This window comes from Apodemus sylvaticus, chromosome 16, assembly GCF_947179515.1.
Source record: "Apodemus sylvaticus chromosome 16, mApoSyl1.1, whole genome shotgun sequence".
Classification (NCBI taxonomy): Eukaryota; Metazoa; Chordata; class Mammalia; order Rodentia; family Muridae; genus Apodemus; species Apodemus sylvaticus.
This window is the reverse complement of record NC_067487.1, coordinates 88,315,825-88,341,119: the sequence shown is the minus strand read 5'-3', so window position 1 is coordinate 88,341,119 and position 25,295 is coordinate 88,315,825. Positions and strand designations below refer to the sequence as shown.

At 41.0% G+C, this 25,295-nt stretch overlaps 1 long non-coding RNA gene across 1 annotated transcript in view; it reads right to left on the bottom strand.

Moving 5' to 3' along the window:
- Positions 1-25,295, bottom strand: part of LOC127666766 (uncharacterized) — a 102,623-nt gene that overhangs the window by 52,210 nt on the left and 25,118 nt on the right. The window contains exon 4 of the long non-coding RNA XR_007973699.1: positions 23,605-23,750. This is a non-coding gene — a long non-coding RNA (uncharacterized LOC127666766). The remainder of the gene's footprint in view (positions 1-23,604; positions 23,751-25,295) is intronic.

Here is a 25,295-nt window from a genome sequence, read left to right as displayed (position 1 = left end):
CACTGTAGCTGTCTTCAGAAGACACTCCAGAAGAGGGCATTGAATCCCATTACAGATGGTTGTGAACCACCATGTGGGTGCTGGTATTTGAACTCAGGGCCTCTGGAACAGCAGTCAGTGTTCTTAACCACTGAGCCATCTCACCAGTCCCAGAAAGGTTCATTTTAATCTCATTGATAAAGACATTGAAAACAGAAATAACTTCACATGGATACAAACATTAAATTAAAGGAGGGAACCCAGAACCCTCCTTTCAGGCAGCTCAACATATTGGACAGAGAGCGCTTCCCAAGGGACGCAGTTGATCTACATCTATTTCACATAGCTGGGTTGGGTTTTGAGTCTTTGCAGCTTGGCTTGTTTGAGAGTGATTCACACAGCGGCTTGCCTTGTTTATTCTTTGGAAGAAAGAGCCTAGAAAGTCTGGTTACTTTCAGGGACTCTTGATGCTAGTTGGAGTTGTTTCTCTTCCTGCTGAAAAAGAGAGTTCCTGTGGACTAGAAAGCTTCAGTCTCAGAGGAAACTGTTACAGAGTAACAGTGCAAAGCTAGAAGGAGGGTTATCTGAGGTTTCTTGTGAGACAGTGCTTTAGAAAGGGTGGACACAACTTAAGTTAGTAATCTAAATAACAAGTACAAAGAACACACGTCCATGGTGATTCGAAGAAAATGTTCCTCTTATATAACCATGCATGCCACAGATAGATGGGTTGAAATCAATCCTGAGAATAATGATTTCACAGTTATCACTGTCCATTTTCATTTAAGAAATTTTCTCCAGATTTATTAGTCCTTTTGAAATGTATAAATGAAATGCATAGTCTTTCCCTATAGTCCCTATAGTCCCTATAGTCAGTGGAACATCATTTAAAAAATAAACTAATGATTTTTTTACATATATACAGATTCTTTTGACAACTGTTATTGGCAATATTTTCAAACTGGAGACTGCTATAAGCCCTTCAAATGTAAGATATTTAAAATTAAATATAGAAGAATATGTTACATGGGTATGAGCATACCTACAAATAATACACAGTAAAATTGATCACTAAATGAACCTCCAGTAATGATTATTGGAAAGAAAATCCAAAAGCCCAAATACAGCTTATGCTCCTCAATATACAATATTCACAGAAATAAACCACAACAGAAATGGAAAATGGGTTGATAATGGGTTGAAATGGGTTGAAAATGGCTGTATCTGACTCTTGGTTAGGGGGTGTGAACTAGTTTTAAGAAAATAATCTACCACTGATAAAATACTTACTTTGAGATATATGTAAGTGATGCCAATAGCACCTTTTCTGCTACATTAATTACTGGTAAATTATACCTCCTTCAAGGGAGGATGTCATCAAACCACAAGTTTTTATATGCTTCAAATCTACCTAAAAATAAATGTAGTAAATAATAGAGCTTTTAATAAACAATATCTAATATAAAGATTTAGAGAACTTGGTAATTTCAAGTACTGTTTCAATGTACTTGGGATTTAAAGAGTTTCTACCAAATTCGGCTGTAGATGAGGGTATTGTAAAGTTTTGGAAATTCATATTTTCCTAACATCTCAACCACAACATACCCCCTATAGAAGCGGTAAACACCCTGCCTGGACAGCTTTCTTACACCAGAGTGAGAAGGTTAGTCTCTGCAGCAAGCGTTCCTTCATCTTCTCCTCTGCTGTGCTCCAGCGAGGATCAGTGCAGTCCCCTGGAGCCTTTTACTTGTGGATCTCTGCTGACACTACTTGCCTAAAGTCTGTACTTCTAGCTCCCTGTCTGCTCCGTCCATCCACCCCTGCATTCTCCTATCTCTCTCATTCTGAGGGCCACTCAGAAATAAGGAAGTCATGACAGCCTTTACCCCTGAGTGCTTTGCTATCCATACCCCGTTCTCCCACAGTTATCTCAGCAATGTCTATGCACAGGAGTCCTGAGTCGTGCGTTGCTTTTATCAGGTTCACAGTTTCAAACAGCAGGGAACCAATAAAATGTACTCAGTTTAGGTGTCCCTAATTCTTCCTCATGATTAGATTCAAACTATGAATTTTTATAGAAATATTAGGTCTCATGTCAGAAGGTGCATGATAATGAATTTTCCTGTTGTTGGTGACATTAATCTTATCTGTTTTGAAATGCTGACTCTCAGGTTGCTCCTAGCAAAGTAACAACTTTGCTATTTGTAACTAGTAAGCATCTTGTGGAGAAGTGCCTATGACTACAGACACCTTCCAGCAAACCTCAGATTTCTCCTAAAGTAAGGGTCAAAAAATTATTTCATAATGGTATTTTTTATATATTTATTGTCTTGCCTTGTACTTTAATTTAAAATCTTTAACTTTCTTTTCTTTTTTTTTCTATATGGGCTCATCCTATAGCCCAGTCTAACCTAGAAATGTGTGTAGTATAGCTGAAACACTTGTGAGCAAAAGAATGTAAAACACAACTACTATACAATATAAAAATATGATTTATCTAATGATGTTGGTCAGAGTTCAACAGCCAAAATATTACTATAAAATTGTTGTGTGTGTGTGTGTGTGTGTGTGTGTGTGTGTGTGTGTGTACTGAGAGGCCAGAAAATAATATGAGATCCCTCAGAGCTGGAGTTCCAGGCATTTTCAAGATACTCAGCTTGTTACCTGGTGCTAGAATCAGAATTCTAGTTGTCATGGTAGATTAGTAAGCCCTTTTAGCAACTGAATTATCTTTCCAGCCCAATAAAAATGTTACTGAAGCAAAAGATGAGAAGCAGCGTAACTAGAAAAGAAAGAGGATAGGAAAATGACTTATTTGAGATGTAATGCTGGATGAAATTTATTTCAGTAAATAGCTAAGGTAATGCAAGTGTATAGCTCATTCAGTATGTTTATCTGCTGTGTATATAATATTGAGTACAAAGCAAGAACAGGGCCACATCCAGTCTATTGTTATATTTTTAAGGTTGACAGTATATTTTAAAAATTAAACTATCAATGCATTCCTTCCCCATTATCCTTTCCTCCCTTCAGCTTCTACTATACCCACCTCAAAGGGACTAGTCTTCTTTAAATGTGATTATCACACACACACACACACACAATTTAAATTTCTTTGGGTTTTGTTGTTGTTTGTGTATTTGCTGGTGCACACCTTTAATTGAAGCATTCACGAGAAAGAGTCAGGTAGATCTCATGTCAGTCAAGTTCACATACTGAAGTTTAAACTACTCAGGGCTACACAGTGAGAACCTGTTTCAAAAAAAAATACACACACACACACACAATAATTTAATATAACGTAGTTTATTTGTTTGTAGCATGTGGGATGGGAGAGGCACACATGAGGAATTAAGATGTCAAGTCGTAGGAGTCTGTTCCATCCAGCTACCTCGTGGGATTCCAGGGCCAAACACAGTTACTCTGGCCTGCTTTGAAATGCCTTTTCCTGCCAAGGCTTGCTAGTCATAAAACACTTTTTTCTTGAAGAATTTCTTTTGTTTTTTTTCCATTTTTATTTAAGTTCCAAGTAAGGTTAGCCCAGAATCCCTAAATACCCAAGGCACAAATCACATAACAAATGACTCCCATGAAGAAGTATGGAGAGGGTCCTGATCCTGGAAAGGATTGATCTAGCATTGGAGGGGAATATAAGAACAGAGTTAAAGGAGGGAGGTAATTGGAGAATGGGTGGAGAGAAGAAGGTTTATGGGACATATGGTGAGGGGGGATCCTGGAAAGGGGAAATCATTTGGAATGTAAACAAAGAATGTAGAAAATAAAAATATTTAGAGAGAGAGAGAGAGAGAGAGAGAGAGAGAGAGAGAGAGAGAGAGAGAGAGGAGAGAGAGAGAGAGAGAATCTCTTATAAGCATCACCTGACACTAAAAAAACCTATGGCCAATGAGCTGAGGTAGGAAATCGGAGGTGGGGCACAGGCAGGAGAAGAGAGGATTCTGGGAAATAGTGAGACAATGAAGAGAGATTCAAGAGACACACTGGGAGAGATGCTGAAGGAAGACAGTAAGGAAGAAGCAGTCAGGGACTGAAGGAGCTGTAACTAACCAGCAGGTAGATGAATTCAGGATAAAGGGAGATTCACCAGGGAACACTGTGGAGGCCCAAAGCATGAGATCTGAGCAGAGCTTGAGGAGATGTACATAAGCCAGCAGGTGGCTGAACTCAGGATAGAATAAAGAAGGTTAGCACCAGGCTTGGACATACGAGGCTGAGGACCGGTAAGTAACTGTGTGGTAGAGAGAATAGTTTCATTGGGTTACATAAGTTATGAGTTAGTAAGGAAATGAACTAAAGCTTACAGCCTAGGAATCTATTAATAAATGATTAGTTTCAAAGTCATCATTGTGGGAGCAGGGGCTAGGAGGAAAAATTGAATTTTTTAATCATTTCTGTATTATTGTTAAATTTCAAAACTGTTGGAGGAGCTGACAAGATGGTTCAGCTGGTAAATTAGGCATTTGTCACCAAGTCTGATGACTTGAATTTAATCCTGGCAAGGATTAAAGTAATCTAATATTTTCTAAACCCCTCCCCCCAAAAGAATAGATTGCATTGGATTTGAGGTATGCAGTCTCAGAATTGATTGTTTTTTATACCCTTGTGGCTCTGGGTCGATCTCTATCACCCCAAACCATTAAGAAGCCCCTTTTATCTAACTAGTAGTTTAGCCTGCTTAGGGCTAAGAAGCAAAGAAGAGGGCCTCCTCTCCGCCTGTGCCTGGCCGATCCCCACTCCTGGGCTGAAAGCTCTCTTGAGGCCAGTGAAACCAAGAATTGGGGCGCAGGGGTGGAGGGAGTAACTTCAGAGAGTTCTCAGAGAGTTCAGAGCTAGAGTGGCTCTGGAAGCTTAGCACCACCTTAGACCATTCTCTGATCTTCCCCTGACTCGCAGGATAATGACTGAGAAACCAAGTGGACTCAGAACAGGGGCTTGAGACCTATTATTGACTTCAGCTACCTCAGTTTCTGAAGGATCGCCCTGGGACAACTTTGCCTTGGGTGCAGATCACAGGGTCCAGGGACTTTGACCTCAGCCAAAAAGTGAAAGGGAGCTAAGAACAACCCTGGGAGGCCTGGGAACTTTCCTACCTCAGTCAGGAAGGGCAGGAAGGAGAGCCTGGTGCACATGCTGAAGCCTGCAAGGACCGGTCCTTCCCAGTCTTTGTGCCCTGCTGCTTTCCAGCCTGGCAGTGGGGTTGCCAATGTCAATGTGACCTGAGCCAGGTAGCTCTTAGGGCCTCTCTCTCCTCAGATTTACCCTTGGTCTGTGTCATCTCTGGAGGTCCCAGCTCAGTTGTAGCTACTCAGGACTCTTCTGCTTATATTGGGATTAGTGTTCATTCCTTGTTAAGATGATATTTTTTTCTTTTTTCTCTGGGGGGTGTTGTTTGTGTTTATGTGTGAGGAACTGTTGACTGGCTGTGCACAGGAATGGAACGCTGGTGCCCATAGACTGCAGCCTGCTCCATCTTCCCTAGCTGTGCCTGAGGCAGCTTGCTGGGGATCCTGGCTTCTGAGAGAACAGGTGTCTTCCCCCCCCCCCTCGCTCTACACTTGTTCCTGTTCTTTGACATAATTTTAGTGAAGCTGAAAGCACAGTTCAGTAATAGATTCCTACCTAGTTGTGTAGGAGTCTGCAGAGTTAGGACTTGTTTATTCTTGGCAGGAAGGCTACTCCTGTGGGCTGGGAAAAGAATACAATGAAACATTCTTCTGGTAGTCTCTCAAGGCCTGCTTAAGCACTGCAAAAGCATCCAAGAAAATCTACTGAGAGTGTTTAAGTATAAAATGGACCTAAAACATAATGAAATTTGCCTTACTTTTATCAGAGTTTTGGGTCAAAGCACAAAATAAAACTTAGGGAGAATCCACTTGAGTGCTGGGAGCTCTGTAGCAGCATGGGAGCGAGGGACCACAGCAGGTGGGGTGGCTTGGGGTTCAGGTACAGGTGTGAGGCCATATGATTTCCCCATTGCTCACTCCCCATTGCTCACCCCAGTAAAATTATGCTCTCATCCCACAGATTTACAAAGAGGAGCGCTCCCATTTGTCCTGGAGCCTTTCAGGATGGGGAGCATGCCCACATCTGGTGCTTCAGGATGCCACCTCCAGCTATGAGCTTCACAGGAGTCCTTGCCTGCATGCTAACTCCCTGTGTAGGGGTTGTGGCCAGAGCTGCCGCCAAACCTCCTAACACAGAACTGTGGATTGTGAGGAGGATGGTAAGTGAGGGCTGACTCAAGGAACCTGCCAGTGGGTTTGGGTATGTGGGGCCATGGTGGCGGCCAACAGAACTTTGGGAACAGCAAATCCCATGGGTGAGGATGTGTCTTAGGTTGACCAGCAGCACTGATTTCCCCCTCTAATCCACAGACTGCTATGTGGCAGTTTATGAGGTGTCAGGAGCCTCAGAGCCACTACTCAAGTGGTTCTCCCTGACTGTAGTCCCCGGGGCTCCTCAGCTGAAGGTTTCTACAGCTTCTTTGATCATTCAATTCCTAGATGAAAGACCTAAAAATTTCATATTAATAAAAAGGCTTACTGAGCACTAGAGCTGGGCAGAAATCTACCCTCTCTGCTGTTATGTTGACCTCTCTGCCAATAATCCCACAATATGATTTGTCATATTCATCTAGACTGCTCTTACTCCACCTGGCCAGCCCTCATGGCCATGTTTTCAAGATTCCTAACCCATGATCTCTTCTCTTCTCTCTACCTTCTTCTCTTTCCCCTTGTAGTATTGCCTCAGACCACAAAGATAATAGTATTGTTGTTCTTGCCTGAAGACAGACTCACTTACATTGTGAATCAATATACCATCCTATACTATCACAGCTTTTTTCTAAATGTTCTTGAATTTTAGCAGAATGGTTATTGGCCAAGGTAACTTCAGCCCACAATGCATGTTTTATTCCCCTATTGGTTGTCAACTTGTTCAGATGCCTCTATTAAAATATGAATTTCAGATTAAGTTTACTCAGCTTCTAGTGTAGTGTTTTGTCACTTAGAGAGTCATTAGGTAGCTCAGTACAATTTTTTATTGACATCTTTCTGCATTTTTTCATATGCAGTCCCATTTGCATATGAGAATTGTGTATGCCTCTTAACAAAACCCTTTACAGCTTGTGAATTTTTGCACATGTTTCAAATTGAGCATGGAGAATTCCTAAAACTTAAAATATACAGCAAGAAGAAAAGGGTAAAGATGATCTTTTAAAACCTCAACAGTGATCATAACGTTTTTTTAAAAAAGTCCCTTGCCTTTTTTTTGTATGTATAGGAGGCATCACATCTCTCCTGAAACTGTCAGAAAGCCAAGTCATTTTCCTCTACCACTAGATAGATACCTCACATACACTCATTTATTTTCTTGTTTGGAATCATCCACTTCCAGAGATCCTAGTTACGAAACACTTAAGGAGTTAATAGCTGACACTTCAATGGGCTATATTAGTTTGCTAATTTTAGACAAAGAATTACTAGAAGAAAAAGGGTTTAAAGAGCACCCTGTATCATCTTATGGTTCTGTGGGTCAGAAGTCCATACAGATGAGTGGGTTCTTGACTTAAGATCTGAAACCCAGTGCCAGTATGGGAGGGCTGGGGAGAAAGCCACTTCTAAATTGTTTCTGGTTGTAGACAGTGAGTGAACTTTTTCATGCAGCTATAGGGCAGAAGCCTTGTTGACTGTTGATCAGAGCTCACACTCAGCATGAAGAGCCTTCTCTCAAGGCCTTCTTTGCAGCTCATCATCTTCAAAGTCAGCAAGGGCACTCTAAATCAGTCCCATGCTTCAAATTTCTCTGACCTCTCTCCAGCTGTCACCAGCCATAAAGAACACTCTGCTTTTAGAGGAATGTAATGAGATTGAGCCCAATCACATGGCCTCTCTTTTGATTATCTCAACGTCAAGTCATTGTTATTTTTAATCACATCTTCAAAAATTCCTTTAACAATAACATTATATGATCATGGGTTGAAAATATGATAAAAATCCAAGACTTAATTAAACGTGACTCTCATCAGATAAAAATTTGTGGCACTGATTACCAGCTGGACATGCACAAAGCCAAAACTAGAAGAGAGACAACTCAGGGAGCGGCACATCTCAGCCTCAGCACTGTTGGCATATGTGTCCAGATGCTGGGATGGGTTCCTCCCCCAGAGGGTCCCTAACACTTGCTTATGGGATCCATTATCATTATTTTGACATTATTTTTTAAAATAATATTTATTTATTTATTTTATGTGAGTACACTGTAGCTATCTTCAGACACACAAGAAGAGGGAAACATTCTTCTGGTAGTCTCTCAAGGCCTGCTTAAGCACAAGAAGAGGGATCAGATTTCCTTATAGATGGTTGTGAGTCCCCATGTGGTTGATGGGAATTGAACTCAGGACCTCTGGAAGAGCAGTCAGTGCTCTTAACCTCTGAGCCATCTCTCCAGCCCCTATTTTGAAATTATTTTCTTTTTTTAAAGATTTGTTTATTTTGTGTATGTGAGTACACTGTTGCTGTCTTCAGACACAGAGAAGAGGGCATCAGACCCCATTACAGATTATTGTGAGCCACCAGGTGGTTGCTGGGAACTGAACTCAGGAACTTTGGAAGACCAGTCAGTGCTCTTAACCATTGAGCTATCTCTCCAGCCCTGTATTTTGGAATTCTTAACACTCTGCTCACACAGCCATGTAAGAAAATACTTCTGTGTCAGAGATGAAAACAAGACTTGAAGGGATCAGTGAGCATCCCCTAAGGCCAATCAGCTCCATGGGAATGGAAATAAGGCTATGTGTCCATGGCCAACCATCCATCCATGTCCCTAGAATCCTGCACGGGCTCCTGAACCTGCCATGTGATGTGTCACCAGAGTGCATCTCACAGTTCTGAAGGAGTCTGGAGCTGAAGTGTGAGGAGGGTCTTGTTCCCTTGGAGCATTGCAGAGCAGACTTCCCTTGCCTCCAGCATCTCCTTGTGGTTTCTGTCCACCCTTCCCATACTCTGACTTGTAGATGTCTCACTCCAGTCTCTCTGCTCAAACATCCTATGGACACATCTGAGTCTTCAAATGGCCTTAATGAGGACTCCAGTCATGGGTTTGGGACCTGTCCCAGCAGCACTGCACAACCTCATCTCAAGTCCCTACATCTGCAAAGGCACTGCTTGCAAAGGAATCCACATGAGCATGAACTGGGGTGGGGGGTGGGGGGGGAGGGCACTATTTGATCCACTGCAGTCATTGGGCCATACTGCCTCCTTCAAGGGATATGACTGCTCTGAGGAACTCTTTGGTCCAGGAAACTATGAAAAAAAAATCATCTTTTGATATGGCATGACTGAAGATATATTACCATTTGGATATTGATCAAGCCAGCTCATAAAAATGACAGTTGTCTTTTACCTGCTCAAACAGGAAGCAAAAATTCATCCTTAACTGATCTGTGCACCTTGCACATTCCATGCAAATATCTTTTTAGAACTAAATATTGTTTGTCAGGTTATATATTACAGAATGACATACCAATAAGGCAGCTCTGATAAGTTCACCATCATGAACTGACCTGCTGCTCCAGCTCCTTGCCTGATCTTGACTCATACTGATGCTGTTTCCAGAGATTTGAACACTTCTCCTATCATTGCTCAATGTCTGTCCCAAAGCTTCTCTCCATTGAAGATGCCCACAGTTCAGTGCCATCAAAGGCCACAGTGTGGTAGTGGCTGTACTGGGGTGTCCTCAGGCCACACAGATAGAACCAGAGTAGGGAAAGCTCTACAGAGAAGCCCTCCCTGTCAGAAGCTTAGCCCTGACTCCTGGCAGGCTCCAAAAGCCCAGGCTGGCAATCCACTTGCCACTCTCCCAGCTTCAGCTCTCCCTGGGTAAAACCATCAAGAATCGACTCGTGCACCATGCTGCCCTCTTGTGGCCACCAGGAGTCTACACACAGACAATCTGGGCAAGCAATAAGCCAGAGGCTTTCAAGTTTGTTTACTGCAACCTCAGACAGGGATGCCCAAGGAACACTTAGGAGAGGCACTTGTCCATGTACAAAGCAGCCCCCAGATACGCACGCACGCACAACACAATTTACTGCTTCAGGAAGCCTGTATTAGGACTCTGAGTCTCCTTTCTCTCTCCAGAAAAAATCACGAATCTTTCCTGCCACTGCAATCCCTGAGCCTCAGGTGCAGACATCAAAGGGCATTGGGAGGAGACCTAGGGCAGCAAGTCTCCAGCATCCCTGTCTGCTTTGTGCTCCTAGCTCACTGGGCGGGGACATATCAGTTCATCTGTCCGTCAAGTTCTTCCTCTGAAAAAACTGATCTAGCCCAAATTATCCTCCACTTCATTTTCCTGATTTATGGTTCAAAGTCTTGATCTTCTACCTAACTCAAGTCCTCCCAGACATCCAGAAACAGAAACAACCAACATAGTATTAGACTCCTCACGGAGCCTGTGAAGGAGGTTGGTCACATCACCCACTTAATAATGTCCCGTGACCCTGCAGGAAAGGACAAGTTAGCTAACCCCACTGCAGGAGTAGAAACTGAGGCCAAAGAGGTTCTATGATATAGCAAGTCCATACAACCATAGGGCAGCAACAGTAGGGTTTGCCCAGCAATGTTTGTGCTGGACTCTCTAGCTGTCTCCATGGGGGGACAATGATTGTCATCTCTCATGCTCATGGCTTTTCCCTACAGGACAGAGATGATACATCTATGAGCAAGAGACACAACAAGTGTAGGAAGAGGAAGGGGCCGCAGGCAGTGAAGACTACAGATTCACAGAGACAGCAAAATGGAGGCCCAGGAAAACCTAGGACTCCCCACCCAGGTATGCGACTCCCAATCTCAGGTGCCAACTCTAGCTAACCAGCTCTTTAGATTCCCCACCACACACCCTCTCTTGTATCTGAAGAGTGTTCTGATACCCTAAAGCTCTAAGAGAAGTTACCCAGCCCTCTCCTCCCCTCTCAATGTGGGAAAGCTAAGGGTGCCTGGAAAAAGGGTGGGACACAGCCTCCAGGAAGTCCAGTACTTTGGGAACTGATTGGGGAGAAACCAAAGCCTCCCACCAAAGCCTCCCTCTCCATTAGAGGTCTGTCTGAGGCTTGGTTGTTCTGCAAACACTATCCTCATAAGCATCCTGCCAGCCTTCCCTGCACTACCAGCCAGAGTATTTCTCACCCATGGAACTAGAAGGGTGTGAAATAAAGCCTTGAGAACCTCCCTGACTTCATGTCCAGCCTCTTATTTTATTATTAATGTATCAATAGTAATATATTCACCTATGTGTGCCTGTATATCTAGGCACATAATTATATTTATTTATCCACAGCATACAGAAGGATATAGACAGTCACCTTAATATTCAAAAGTCAGACTGTATGAAATCAAGGTCCTTCTTAGACCCAGTTTTCCCATCTGTAAACAGGACTGGTGTATATTTAATTGACAGTGTTGGAGCAGTGTTCTAGGATACATTAAGTGTTGAATAAATGATAAACTATAATCATCTATGTAGTCCTTCCTGTAATCAATTATCTAATACTTGATACTGTGATCAGTTACTGACCTCTCAGTAAGAGCTGCTCTTAGTAGCAGTGGTCATGTGTGGGTGGTTTCTCTTCACCAGGCTATGCCACGGGACACTGAGTTTTAACAGTGCTCTCCTAGGCTAGTTCCCATGTCTTACAGATAAGAAACTTGAGGCCCATGAGAGCAAAAGGGTTTGTCCAGAGCTAGAGAGAAGCCTGGCTGGGAAGAGCAGTGGGAAACAGAAATGGCCCAAATCTCCAAGTCTAATGCTTGAAATTAGAATCCTGAGTCTTCAACCACCCTAAACCAGACGACCCTTTCTGGCTGTGCAAGCCAGGCAGAGGCAGCAGAGACAGGAGTTGAGGCCAGGCAGAAGGACTCCCAGTCCTGCTGAGTGCCCCATTCCCCCAGCCACCCATGTAAATAGCTCAGCAGAGCCCTCTGAGTTTCTTTGTAATTGGAGTGGGCTGCAGGCTCCAAGGAGCCCTGGGGCTGCCAGCTTTCACAGGATTGCTGTCTCTGGGGACCCTGAATTTGTAAACATTGCCCCAGAGGGAGACACAGGAATGGAGGAGACTCTGCCTTTGGCAAAGTTCCCCCAAAGAGGAGGCAGGGTCATGCAAGAGGCCACATCCAGCACCTAGTTACCTAAGACTCCAGTTCTACTCTTGTTTAATGAATCTGTAAAATGGGAATAATCAGCCCTGCTTATACTACTCAAATAGTTCTTGAAAAAAACACCTGAGCAACTGCAAACTGGGACTTGTGATACAAATGCCTGTGGGCAACTCTGGACGATGCATCCACTGCTGAAGGCATCATTTGAGTGACAGCGTGGCTCCTGGGGGATGTGACCAGCATTGAAACCTGTGATAGAGAAAGGAACCACTCCTGGGCCCACTCAGCCTGGTCCCATCTTGTATCCCATGTATCCATACCAGTTAACAAATGCCTTCAGCAAAGAACTGAGTAAAAAGTAGGAGAACAGATTCCAAAGTCACCTCTCCTGTCCAGTCCCCTCCAAATGCCATGTCTACCACTTGCAACAAGGGCAACATGTTGTTATGCTTATGCATGATTTAGCAATAAAAAATATATGTCACAAAACCCAAACACTTTTATTTATTAAATTACCATATGCTTGGATATCTCTAATCCATACATTAAATATTAAATTTCTCCTGTTGTAGGCAGCAAGAATATTTTGCAATAGATGTTCTCATTTTTCCCATACACAGTGGGAGCTGCCTCCCTCCAGCAAATGGAGGACACCTTAGCAAGGACATCTCTTCTAGGCCTGAGCCCAGGGCTGGGAATGAGGGTCATAGAGTCAGTTGCCCAACCTCTAAGGAAAGGCTAAGGACCCTAAAAACAATCTAGAAGTCCACACATTTGGTCCAGGCAGTTAATGAAAAATTGTGTCCTGTGTCACAAATTCCGCCAAGTTCTGGTTGACCTGACATTTCTAGACCTGGGGAAGAAAGATTCTCACAGCCAGGGTGGACTCACCTGTGCCCTACTCTTAGTGGTATCACAGGGTCACAGGGTCATTCTAATTCCACAAGAGAGACCCTTAAAAGAGGCTAACTCTCCTGGGGTATGTTTCCTGGTTCTGAGAGGGCAGATGTCCAGGTTGGAAGGGACACTCTGACCCATGGCCTGAATTCATAGTGAGAGTTACAGGTTCGAAGTGTCTGCAGCCCTCCAGAACAACTCAAGAGAGGTGGGGGGAAAGCCAGGATATAACTCACTGTATCCTGTACCTTTCTTATTCCTAGTCTGCCACTGTGCCCCCCCAAAGGCACATGAGCCCTGCAAGAGCCTCTCAATGGAGAACCTGAGATGGGGACTCCAGGTCACAGAGAAAATGTCACAACACTGCTAAGGGCCATAGGCAGAAAGGGCCAAGGATAATCATATACCATGTACTCAAGATTCATCTGGAGTTGGGGCCACCATCCTTTTCAGATGGGAAGGGTCAGCTGGCATGGTTGGGCAGGGCAGAGATTAGGGTTTCAGTGCAGGCCACAGAGAGCAGTTGGACCTCTGAAGGACCCTAAGGAATCTCCCAGACTCATTGGCAGTGCATGAGTGCCATATTTCCTGAATGTGTTGAGAATTAATAATGTCAAAAATCAATAATATAAAATCAATTATTATATGTCATAGGTTATGATGTATTAATTAGAAAATAGATATTCTAACTTGTATTGAACTGTGAATTAACTGTATAGTTAATAATGACTCATATGTTTATTTGAAAATAATTAGAAGATTAAAGTGTTTTAACAGAAACCAATGAAAATGCTTGAAACAATGGATTGATTACTGATGCTGATTTCAAGTTTCCATAATGTAGATTATTTATTTACACAAGATATAATATCTCACTGATGTTTAGAATTGGTAAAATTCACTGAAAAGCATTTTCTTAAAAAAGCCTGAATATCAGGCGGATCAGTGGAATAGGATTGAAGATCTAGAAATGAACCCACACAGCTATGGCCACTTGATTCTCAACAAAGGGGCTGAAAACATCCAATGGAAAAAAGATAGCCTTTTCAACACATGGTGCTTGTTCAACTGGTGGTCAGCATGCAGAAGAATGTGAATTGATCCATCCTTACCCTCCTTGTAGTAAGCTCAACTCCAAATGGATCAAGGACCTCCACATAAAGCCAGACACTCTGAAACTAATAGAAAAGAAACTAGAGAAGAACCTTGAGGACATCAGTACAGGGGGAAAGTCCCTGAACAGAACACCAGTAGCTTATGCTCTAAGATCAAAAATTGACAAATGGGACCTCATAAAATTACAAAGTTTCTGTAAGGCAAAGGACACCATCAAAAGGACAAATTGGCAACCAACCAACTGGGGAAAGATCTTCACCAACCCTATATCTGACAGAGGGCTAATTTCCAATATATACAAAGAAATCAAGAAGTTAGACACCATAAAACCAAATTTTAACCCAAAGAACTTTGGATAGCTGAGAAGCATCTTGGAAAATGCTCAACATCATTAGTCATTAGAAAAATGCAAATCAAAACAACCCTGAGATTTCACCTCACACCAGTCAGAATGGCTAAGATTCAAAACTCAGGAGACAGCACATGTTGGCGAGGATGTGGAGAAAGAGAAACTCTCCTCCACTGCTGGTGGGGTTGCAAATTGGTACAAACTTCTGTAAATCAGTCTGGCAGTTGCTCAGAGAACTGGGCATGTCACCTCCTGAGGACCCTGCTATACCACTCCTGGGCATATACTCAGAGGATTCCCCAGCATGTAATAAGGACACATGTTCCACTATGTTCATAGCAGTCCTTTTTATAATAGCCAGAAACTGGAAAGAACCCAGCTATCCCTCAATAGAGGAATGGATAAAGAAATGGAGTACTATTCAGCCATTAGAAACAATGAATTCATGAAATTCTTACACAAATGGATGGAGGTGGATAACAGCATACTAAGTGAGGTAACCCAGTCTCAAAAGATCAATCACGGTATGCACTCACAAATAAGTGGATATTAGCCTAGAAAATTGGAATACCCAAATATATAATCCACACACAAATGATGTCCAAGAAGAACAGAGGAGTGTCCCCTTGTTATGAAAAGACTCAATGTAGCAGTATAGGGCAATACCAGAACAGGGAAGTGGGAAAGTGTGGATGGGGGAGTAGGGGGAGGGAAGAGGGCTCATGGGACTTTCAGGGCGTTGGGATCCAGAAAAGGGGAAATCATTTGAAATGTAAATAAAAAATATATCGGAAAGAAGCCTGAATATTGAGTATTGAAATATGATTATCAGAAAATCTAATTTTGTGTCTTTGATGCTTTAGGGTGTATTCAGCAATCATTCAAAGATAACTGAGACCTTTTAATACAATTCTGTTATGTATATTGGCACATGCTATTTTAATGTTCTTTGGATGATTAGCTGCTAGACCCATTCTATTTCCTGGCTCTTTGAAACAATGCAGCCATAATCATGCATGTGCAAGTATTTGTGTGGAATTGGTTTGTCAATTAAATTCTGCTGGCCTATAGTTTAGACAGAATGTAGGACGTGGGGCATACCGGAAGCAGAAAGGATTTAGGGACAGTGCTGATTGGACAATTCACCTCGGAATATGTCACAAGACAGACATATGGTATCTGAGGAAAGGTAACCAGACACACAGCAGAATATGAATTAGAATAAATGGATTAATTTTTGTTATGATCAAGTCAGAAATTAGCCTAACTATATGACTAGAGTATTTGTAAATATATGTTGAGTTTGAGTCTTATTCCTGGGAGCGTGGGGCTGGGAGGAAGAACCAAACTTAACTTCTACTGGGCTGGCTGCCTCTGCTCAGATGAAAGCCAGCAACAAACTGAGTAGAAGACAGGGATATATACCTGTTCTTGGGGTTGGGCACAACTCTTTGAAGATAGGGATTGGTGGGATTTCGACTTGTGTGCTTGGGCTACTCTGTTAGGATGGAGTGTGGATGGGGAAGACTGAGGCCTGCCTGGAGGGCAGTTAGAGTGTTCTCTACATGGAAATTGGCAGTTGGAGGTACTCAGGGGAGTTTTGCCACTCCTGTGCCTCAAGCGATTTACACACACTGACACTGCTTGAGTGGCCAAGAACGGAAAGTAGATATTCAAAATACTTAAGTGATATCAATCCTACAGATCTAAAAATGCATGCATAAATAAATAAATGTAACAATTTAGTTGGTTCTTGTGATATTCTGATATACTCATAAATCAGTGCCTCATTTAGCCATCAGAGGAGATTTTTCATGTATCTGATGGGAACAAATACAAACAATCAGACATTATGAGATAGAGAGACAGAGATACATACAGAAAGAATAACAGACAGACAGACACACACAGAGAAAAGAGAGAGAGAGCGACAGAGAGAGAGAGAGAGAGAGAGAGAGAGAGAGAGAGAGAGCAGCACACACCACTCCATATGAGATATCTCTATTAAATACCCCTCCTCAGAGTTAAGAAAATCCTGAAGTAGAAAAATAAGAATAAATAATATACTTTCCATAAGATAGACTAGATACAAGGAGAACAAAGTCTTTTAAGTCAACTGATCAAAGCTTATTTGTATACACAGACACTGAGGCAGCAAACATGGGACGTACTGGGGTATGCAAACAAGTCTTCCCCAAACCTATCTTTCGGTTTAGTATTTTTATGGGACTCCTGAATGTGCAAAACTATGTCTCAGTTTCTTGTGTCTTCTCCTAAGCTCTTTTCTTTTGTTGGTTTGCCAAGTCTTACTGTGTTGAGCTTTTCTGTTTGGTAGCCTAAGTTTCATTATCAAATTAAATATACAGATCTAGAAGAGAACCCCCTTCCTGAAATTATCTGCTGGTCTCCAAACCTTTATCCCTTTAGCAACCCATATCAAACAAACAAACCAACAAATGTTAAGTATCTTAGATGAGAGGTAGAGAGCTGCTTTAGTGATTAAGAGCATGTACTGCTCTTGCAGAAGATCCAACTTTAGTTTCTAGTACCTCATAAGATGGCTCACAACCATGAAAGTTGAAAGTGTCCTTTGCCTTACAGAAACTTTGTAATTTTATGAGGTTCCATTTGTCAATTCTTGATCTTAGAGCATATGCTATTGGTGTTCTGTTCAGGAACTTTTCCCCCCTGTACCAATGTCCTCAAGGTTCCTCCCCAGTTTCTTTTCTATTAGCTTCATAGTGTCTGGCTTTATGTTTAGATCCTTGATCCATTTGGAGTTGAGCTTAGTACAAGGAGACAAGGATGGATCAATTCACATTCTTCTGCATGCTGAACTCCAGTTGAAGCAGCACCATTTGTTCAAAAGGCTAGGTTTTTTCCATTGGATGTTTTCAGCCCCTTTGTCAAGGATCAAGTGGCCATAGGTGTGTGGGTTCATTTCTGGATCTTCAATCCTGTTCCATTGATCTACCTGCCTGTCACTGTTTTTAACACTATTGCTCTGTAGTATTGCTTGAGGTCAGGGATATTGATTCCCCCAGAATTTCTTTTATTGTTGAGAATAGTTTTAGCTATCCTGGGGTTTTTGTTATTCCAGATGAATTTGAGAATTGCTCTTTCTTACTCTATGAAGACTTGAGTTGGCATTTTGATGGGTATTGCTTTTGGCAAAATGTCCATTTTAACTATATTAATCCTGCTGATCCATGAGCATGGGAGGTTTTTTCCATTTTTTGAGGTCTTCTTCCATTTCCTTCTTCAGAGTCTTGAAGTTCTTGTCATACAGATCTTTCACATGTTTGGTAATTAGAAACAATGAATTCATGAAATTCTTAGGCAAATGGATGGAGCTGGAGAACATCATACTAACTGAGGTAACCCAGTCTCAAAAGATCAATCATGGTATGCACTCACTAATAAGTGGATATTAGCCTAGAAAACTGGAATACCCAATACATAATCCACACATCAAATGAGGTACAAGAAGAACGGAGGAGTGGCCCCTTGTTCTGGCAAGACTCGGTGTAGCAGTATAGCACAAAACCAGAACAGGGAAGTGGGAAGGAGTGGGAGGGAGAACAGGGGGAGAGAAGGGGGCTTATGGGACTATCGGGGAGTGGGGGGGGGCAGAAAAGGGGAAATCATTTGAAATGTAAATAAAAAATATATCAAATAAAAAAAAGAAAGTGGAAGGTAACATAGAGCAACATCGGAAATTGTCTTCCGAGCTCCACATTTGCATGCTGTGTGCACATATCCACCCATTGTTCAGGTGACATTCCTTACTGTATATGAAGGTGCATCTCGGTATTTTCAATTGTTAAATCTGTACTGACAAAGAGCTAAGTGATGGCAGGAGTTTGATGCTGTCATTTCTGAACCATCACTGTATTTTGTATTTTAGATTTTACATTTTGTTGATCTATAGCTGCTCAAAACATGAGTGTCTTTGCCTGGTGGCAACCCAAGAGATATTCTGGCACTGCCTTACTGCTGATTGCTAATTATAAATATCTGACAGCTAATAGGCAAGTCAAAAAAACAAAACAAAACAAAACAAAACAAAAAAACCTACTGGGATTGACCAGGGCAGGAGACAGACAGAGGGGAGAAAAGCAGATGCAGGAGTATGAAAAGATACTGATGGAAGCAGAAGATAGGGAACAGAACTGTAAACAGTGAGAACCAAATGGGTAGGTAGATTGTTGTACAACTTGAAGTAAGTTGAAATGAGCTATCCCATCAAAATGCCTACAGCTTTGACCTATCCAGAAATCTATGTTTTATTTATCCTGGGAGCTGCTCTGTGAAAAGCCCTGTTTTCACCCATGATCACAACAATACACACCTGCAAAACAGTATGTGATGCAGCTTCTTGGGTGTATGGATGATTAAACTGATGGACAATCTCATGGTTTCCTACATAGAAGAATCCAAGGAAGCTTCTACCCCTCTTCCAAACACAGTTGACTTTCTTGCCTAACAAGTGTAGCCCAGCCTTCTCACATCTCTCTCTTGCTCAAATACCCTTTGAGCCTTGGTAACAGGCTCTCAGGGCAGCAATAGAGCCTCTGAGAACAAAGTCTTTGATTTATTGGTTGTGCTGCATGCATAGAGGCAGAGGAGGCCCACACAGAACTAAGTACACATGTATGAATGCTCACATCTACAAGCATAATCTCTCACTCATGGAGACCCTCATCTCTGTACATACTCATGTATCACACACAATTGGAGAAACCTCCCGTGACAGAGAGGCACATGTAGAAACACATACTGCAAAATGGTTGTTTACAATTATATAGCCATTTTCTCTACTGTACACTTGAGAAGCTGCCCTGAGTCACCATGAAAGCAGACTTGTATGTTAGTTCATGATAACTGTGGCATCCACTGCTTCCTCCTTTTCCTGGACTTCCATCAACCACTGTCCAATCAAGTTCTCTTTCAGATATCTCTGGATAAAATGGCTAAGGGTCCTGGAATGCCAACTGCAGGACCAGTGTGTTGACCAGTCTTTCAGCCTGGTACATCTATCAAGAAAGCCATGTCACAGATGGAGGTAGATGCATAGTGCTCTCACAAGGCAGAGAGGGGAGAGGCACTCAACAGTAAGTGACAGGCATGCCACTTACCTCATTCAGCTTAGAATCTCTGTCTCCTCAGTTGGCTCCAGTCAGTCTGTGGAGAACTCCATCTCGTTGCTCCCTCGGAATCTTTCTTGACCATTTAAAGGTATGTCACCTAAGAGATCACAACAACACAGGTTGTGAGCAATGAATATTTCTTTATTGTCACCTGTGCCTTTGTGTAACTATTTAGTATCTTTTAGCTTCTGGCAGCTATATTGGTGATTTGTGGGGTTTGGATCTCCAGAACTTGAGCATGCTATATCATTAACTCTGGTCTAAATAGAACATCAACATCACTGTCATTCAAAGCTCAGTGAGGTTGAGGTAAGAAAATCATGTGGCTAGCTTGCCTTATATGGATATCCTACCTCACAAACTGCATGATTGTCATTCAGGAATGTCATTGTACCTGACACCTCATAGACTACAAATGTTCTTATTATGCAAACAGGAAAATGCCAGCAGCAAGGAGGATAAACTGCTCTTTAAATGTGTTAATGAAATCACCTGAGAGGTTCCTTGCTTGTGGATGGAGAATCACAAACATATCAGCACATCCCTTCTCTCCTCTCTAGAATTGGCTTTACTTGTGATCAGGTCTAACTATGTAATCCAAACTGGCTAGATGCCTGGGTATATTTCTGTCTCTATCCCAAGAAGCAGGACTTGAGATGTAAGGTAGAATAGCATACTTTTTGTCTTCTGGGTGACTTATCTGATTACCTTGAACCTTAGTGAAAATGAAAGGAAAGATATTAGCAACTTTCTACCTAAACGATCATGAAGTTCAGAACATTTGTGCCTTCTTCATTGCTGAATTTCCGCATCCCAAGTTCCTTCAGACACTGTTTAAATTTTGCATTTAACTGAGCCCAAAACATATATACGTAGTTTATCCCAGTCACAATAAACTCCTAGAGCAATTCCTGAGGGGCCTATGCTCAGGACACTAAACAATAGGAAAATCGGCAAGATTTTCTATCTTTTATTATCTCCAACAGGTCCTCAACTTGTAGCCACAAGGTCTCCCCAGAAAACACATTCAGAGTCTACAACATAAATACTATTATTCTTTCTCTGGTTCAAATTAAGGAGAGCTAATGGCTGAGTAGGAAGTCCGTACACACCTGGCTAAAATATTCCATGTTCTCCTTCTCTTGCTGTCGTGGGGTTTTCAGGGACTTTAAGCTTCCACTAGAACTCCACAGTCTCTACTTCCCCATGGTTTCTTTGCCTGATCCCCCACCCCACCTCTCCTTCAGTACTTGCATCAAGACTGAGGAAACCCAGGCAGGCTCATGAGCAGGTACACAGTTACAGAGTTCTATGTTCATGGATTTCTATTTTTTTCAGAAGACTTTGTGCATGTGAATTTTGGTCTATATGTAGTTATATGAATTCATTACTAGAACCAAGATTACCGGAGGAATTTAGAAACTGAGTACAGAACTTATGTGCAAACATATAGGTGCTTAGATCAAATAGGATCCAGATTGAATGTGTTCATAAATTAATTTGTACTCTAGAGAGCATTGGAGATCAGAATGCTTTGTGTCCTCCTCATGTTTTGATCTAGGAACATTAACAAGTGATGACCTGGCCCCTCAGCCTAGTCCTATACTGATAGTACCACCTAAGTCGCCCCAGCAGCTCCTTGGAGGTCACCAGGCCAGCCAAGGCAGCGAAGATGACTGGGACAACAAGTGGGACGACATCTCCACGGTGGCCTAGGAGCCAGCGAGCATACCCGGAGCTGGCTGGCTGGGCAGAGTCGGCCAGCAGCTACCTCGGTCCACATGCTTGGACCTGTCACTGGGCTCACGCAGCGTCTCAGCACCCCCGCTGTAGCAAGCTTCTGGAGCCAATAGCCACCCTTGCCCTTATTTAAGATGAACAGGAAGTAAAAGTAATCGTTATTCATTTTCCTTAGATTTCCATTCCTTCCGAAACATCTCCATCAGCTTATGCACTAAGATAACTCCCAAAATGTTATAGAAGCACCCTTTGCTTTATGAAGGCAGTGTTTCTCTCACTCCCCCAGGTATGTCCAATATTCTACCTTGATATTGTCTGTTCTCTCTTAGGCATCAGTCGTAAAATCAAGCTTCAATCGGCTGTAAACATTTTTAGATGCCTCTGAACATTTTTATCTAATCCATAATTACCTCCTTTCCTATAATAGTGAAGTGGCTACTTTTTGGTGGTTTCTTTTCTCTACCCTGCTCATACAATATAAATATTAAAATTATATATTTAGTGACTATAATTCTCACCAAAACATATGACGTCTTTCAAAGAATATGTAGAGAGACACCAGCATTTATGTGGAAAGCCTATGAGACCCATGAGATTCAAAGTCAGGAGGAACAGCAGTCAATGGTTGTCATCGCATACTTCAAACACTAATGTGAAGATATGTTACAAAATAATAGCAACTAAATTTTGTGATGGACAAACTGAAAGGAAATTAACATGTCTGGAAAGTAGTTCCTGTCTAATTAGAATTAATGTTCAAATATTCAGAAATATATTCCAAAGAACAAAATATGTGTTGTAACTATAACAATTTGAAGAAAACCAGGGAGTTCTTAGGTTTAGGGTCTACAAAAAAGAATGACCAATTCTTTTAAAAAATATTTGTAGTCATGGTGGTTAAAACAATTGGGTTGCATATAAAACAATACTCAAGCATAACCTGGACACTTTTTTTTGGTAAGATTTACAGAAATTGTTCTCCTGTATGCTTAAAGCATACCTCCCTTCATATAATAATGTTGTTTCTACAGAAGATTGGTACCGAATATGGCTTGAATGTCTACCTTTTCAAGAAACCACTACTGAGTTGAGAGTTAGTTCATATGATCTAGAGGAATAAATAGAGAACACTTCCTGATATGATTAAGCTATCATGAGAAACAAATTACTTATAAAAAAAATACCTTTTTGGTGGAGCCTGGAAGGGAGAACCTTTTAATAAACTCGAATTTTGCCTTTCTAGTCCTGAATAGCAAACTGGTGACTAAGGTTGGTATTCAAGCTACTGAAGTTCGAGGATTCTGTAGCAGTCAGGATGAAGAACCATTGTGATGTCAGTATTCTAAGGGCCATGACAACGGACAAAAAGGCACACGCATTTCTTTCCCTTACACTTAGTGGCTTTAAATTTGAGCCATACATCTTTGTAAGGATTCACATATTTTCACAACCATATATATACTGATAGCTACTCTTTCGGTAATTCATTATGCTACCCTGCTCATATAATTTAAATATTAAAACATATTATGTGAATATCAAACTGTTCAAAACATATGACATATTGTTCAAAGAATATGTAGATAGACACCAGCTTTTATGTAGAAAGCATTTGTGAGTCATGAGATTAGAGGAGTCAGGAGGAACAGCAGTCACTGGTTATCATCACACACATCAAACAATAATGTAAAGAAATTTTACAAAAATAATACCAATTCAGTTTCATGATATTAAATATTAAAAGTAAATGAACATATGTGGAAGATGATTCCTTTTTATGAATTAACATTAAATCTTCTAAACTTTTTAAAAAACACAATGTATTTAAGAAAAAAATAACAATTTGGGGAAAACTGAAGCATTCATAAATTTTAGGTTGAAGTTTGACCAGTTTACAAGAAAAGTTTGTGTTTTAATGGGTAAAAACAAATTTGATAGTCTAGAAAATACTACTGTCTTATGTTCATGGTAGGTATTTTTTGAAGACTTATAGAAAGCATTCTCCTGGAAACAAAAAGCATAGCACTCCTTAATAACTTTGTTTCTTTAGGGAACTGGTACTGAATATTGCTACTGAGTAACTTTCCATGAAGACACTGCCAAGTTAAAAGCTAGTTTTCTAGATCTGGAGAATCAAGATAGAACACTTCCTGATTCCATTAGACTATCATAAGAATCAAATTAGTTATTATATACATACATTTACAGTGCAGCCTGGAATCGAGAACCAATCAATGGATGTGAAATGATCACTTTCCTTCTTGGCACTAAATACCAAACTGAAGACTGCAGTTGGTAAGCCAACCACTGAAGTCTGAGGATTCTTTAGTAGCCAGGGTGACAGGCCTGCAGTAAAACAAGGATAGTCCTGTCACCGACATATTTGTATGTGAGGATAGCACCACATTCCTGAACTTACCAAAATGACAGATTGGTAAAAGGATACCTGATTCAATAGTTGTTACTTTCAAGCACATTTTAATTCCTTTGCATTAGGCAAAAGAGAGGCAGTAAAACTAAGGAAGCAATTGTCAAAGGGATGTGTCCAGTTTTGAGGAGAAGCTTTAGAATAAAAATATATTGCATGAACTTCAAAGAACAACCAAGCTACCCACAGCACATATTTTAGATAGGTGACAAACAAGAAATACTATATATGAATCTTTAAAATTGTTAGAGATGTTCAAATTTTTTTGGGAGGGTTAGAAACCAGAAAAGAAAACACACATCATTTCCATTTTGACTACAAATCCTATGACTGGAACTGTATTTGTCCTCATGATTTGAAAATACTAAAAGACTACTGGAAGAAAAAATTGTATTGAGCACTCTTGTAAATGATTTCCAAAAATATTATTATATATTTCTTATATATCTTTTAATCATTTCTCGGAAGTGCTAGGTTTTATACTAGTCAAAAAGTTTACTCTGTCATATCTCTGGTGAGCAGATGGTCTGGTAGTAATGTAAATCACTGATATAATTTTTAGCTTTCTCGATTTTGTCCCTCACCTATCTAGGAAATGATTTCTCTGGTGATAACTAACACATCATGCTAATGAGAGAATCTAATACACAACAGAAAAATGTCACTACTAATAATATTTGCATGAAGTTAAATAAAGCAACTGTAAAAGAATGTCAGACAGTTGTTCTTTAATAAGACACAGTTTCACAATGAAATTATGTTGTTAATTTTGTTACATCATTGGGTGAATCCTAAATTACTCCATAATGATGCAAGGCGTCATTTATAATTCTAACTTGGTATCTCACTCTACTCTGAAAAGAGACCTTATTAAGGGATCTGCATTTTATTTGAAACAGGTTAAGTATACCTGAGCAATAATAAAAGGTATAAACACCTCTGGTAATATGGGAAAAGTACACTATCACCATTATCTGCACAGTGTCATTTCTTAAAAAGATTTCAATTAGATCGAACTGTACCTGCTCTTAGAGGAAGCTATAAGGATTTTATTTGCTACTGTCTCAAATACACAAACGTACAAATTATGTAGAAAAAACAGCTTTCAAAGTATGATTAAAAAAAACAAAACAACCTTCCAAAAGCAAGCTCCTTTCTCCTACCACCCCCATCTGTCTTTTTAACAACACCTTAAGAGAGTATCCTGAGAAAAATAACCTTTGAAGTTTTAAGAGATAAGGAAAAGGAGAAAATGGTTTTGGACATTATCAACTCATAACTGAATCCAGAACTCTCAGTTACAAAAGTCAACAGCTACACCTCTCAAGTATCTTGCTACAAGGAAATATTATTTTTCTAAACAACAATAACAACAACAAATCATATTGATTTTTAGAGGAATAATCTTTGATTTTAGGGAAAATAGTGTAAGGTAGGGAGATGAAGCCAGGAAGTCCCATTTA